Consider the following 2,614-nt stretch of genomic DNA (forward strand, 5'->3'; position numbering starts at 1 on the left):
AGGGTCTGATGGGAAAAATGCCAAGAATAAAATCAAAAGAGCCAGATTTGAACATTAGCAACTTACTTGCTTTGTAACCTTACAGGGGATATTTACCTTATGTTAGCCACAGTTCTCTTACTTGCAGTGAAGCAAGACTAATAATACTCATCTCAAGGACTGTTTTGATATTAAATGAGATAACTTATATGAAAGTGCATTGTGAAAAGCGTGAGACATTGTGAGTTATTACTAGTGACCTAAAGCCTCTAAGAACATAATAAAAATATGGAGAAGAATTTTTAATTTTTAAGAAAACCAAAACAAATTGTAAATATAGAGAAAAAAGTTAAATTAGCAGATGATTTTATTCAGACAAAAATACGCCACTGGGTGATGTCAACACCTAGCTCATATCCCTTCAGCCTGCTCTGGAGGTCAAATGTGGGTGAACCATATGCTTGCCCCCAGTGAATTCTCACCTTAAAAATCTCTCAGCCTGAGATATCCTAGATATCAAGTTTTCTGGGTAGCAAACTTCATGCCAGTAGTGGGCAGCTATTGATAGGTAAAACCTGCTGCTTCCCTGCCTCTGGTTAGGACAATTTCAGACATGTTTTTCAGTCTGAGAGAGCCCACAGTGATACTGAACCCCAGCTGCTCATGGTAATATACCGTAAATGAACAAAGTCCCATCTTTGGCCTCATCTCTATTTTTGTCTCATTTGTCCTCTCCTTCACCATGCTTCCTGGGACCAACTCCCAGTTAAATTACACTGAAATCTTTGTCTCAGAGTCTGCTGTGGGGTGAAAGTAAACTTAAGACATCTCAGTTTTCCACTTTTATTCAGTTTGCTGAAACGTAAAATTTGGTCTACAACTCTGTCAAAAAAAAAAAAAAAATGACCTAAATGAAAGATCTCTGCGAGTGAGATCCCAGTGGAAAGAACGGGTCATCAAAGTTTCTCTGAAGGGAGGAGAGAACTTCCACTTCGACTATGACATTGTCTAAATATGATCAGAGTCGGTGAACTCAAAAGGCTTCCATAGCCTTGGCAACTCATGACAAGAGCCTAGGGTGATTACTGATGCCATAAACAAGAGTGTCAATTTGTTAAGTCAACAACAGGAGTCACTGTGCACTTACTCCTCATGTAGGATCTCTGTCCTTAATGTGCTGTACATTGTGATTTAATGCTATAACTAGTACTCAAACAGTATTTTTCACTTTGTGTTTCTAAGTAGGTGCAAACTGTTGAAATCTTTACTTAATATATACTAAACTGATATTCTGTATATAAAGAGAATTGAAAATGAATCTTGATGTGAATGAAAGGGGAGAGGGAGAGGGAAAGGGGAGGGTCATGGGTGGGAGGGAAGTTATGGGGTGGGAAAGCCACTGTAATCCATAAGCTGTACTTTGGAAATTCATATTCATTAAATAAAAGTTAAAAAAAAATAAAGATACACACAGAAAAAAAAATTGGTCTACAGATGTGTGTTAGTGATGGCTCACATTGTGTTTCCTTGTTTTGTTTCTAATTGTTCTTTTTGTAAAGAAAATATGAGAAATTGGAAAGTAGGACAGGAAGAACAGGGAAGAGAGAAGGAGAATGGAAAACTAAGCTCTTTTACTTAAGTGAAGAAACACCTTTTTTTGGAAAAGGAAGTAGCACTATTTAAGTGTGAATAAAACCATGAGGCAGAGGTGAGAGAGCACAATGTGAACCCATAGGTGGAAAAGATGGAATATAAAGTCGTAATTGCTCTGACCCCAATATTCCTTCAGACACATTTTTGTCTAAATTTGGATTCTTCTTCTTATTACCTCTTCTGCTCCCAACACTTGATACCTTCTGAATTCTTTTCTTAACCCATTTTTTTATTCCCCTAATGTGACAGAATAGAATCTTTAAATTAGACACAGGAGGAAGCTACAAGTAGGACTGCGCAGGATGCAATGCTTTGTCACCAAGTTCTGAACTTGGGTCGGCTGCATAGGGACCAACCCATGCCTACCAATGACTCAGACCTGAAAGGGGCAAGTGGAGGGCAGAGAGAAAGTGGGTATAAGAAGATGGGGGATACAAATGTGTGTCCAAACATGGATCCAAAGTGCTATCACTCCCACACTGAACCATCCTTGTCAATGACACAATACAATGATATTCTCTAGCATTATCCCTTTCTTTCCTCCTAGTCTTCTGAACTATGCAAAGTAATACCATGGTGTACCATCTGCAGATCCCAGGAGTTGATAGCATTAAGACAACCCCCAGGGGCAGGGAAGGAAACAAGCATCACAAAAGATTAGACTATGATCTAGATCAGAATACACGATAGGTTCCTTTTTTGTTTCACTCCTAGTGCTACCTCCTCAAAGGGGTGTCTTTTGAAATCAATGGTCTGGAGAAGTATTTTTTAAAGATTTATTTATTTATATGAAAGTCAGAGTTACAGAGAGGCACACACACACACACACACACACACAGAGAGAGAGAGAGAGAGAGGTCTTCTAACCGCTGGTTCACTCCCCAGATGGTCGCAATGGCCAGAGCTGTGCCGATCAGAAGCCAGGAGCCAGGAGCCTCCTCTGGGTCTTCCATGCAGGTATAAGGGCCCAAGCATTTGGGCC

This window comes from Oryctolagus cuniculus, chromosome 5 (assembly GCF_051225735.1).
Source record: "Oryctolagus cuniculus isolate XC-2025 breed Fujian yellow rabbit chromosome 5, ASM5122573v1, whole genome shotgun sequence".
Classification (NCBI taxonomy): Eukaryota; Metazoa; Chordata; class Mammalia; order Lagomorpha; family Leporidae; genus Oryctolagus; species Oryctolagus cuniculus.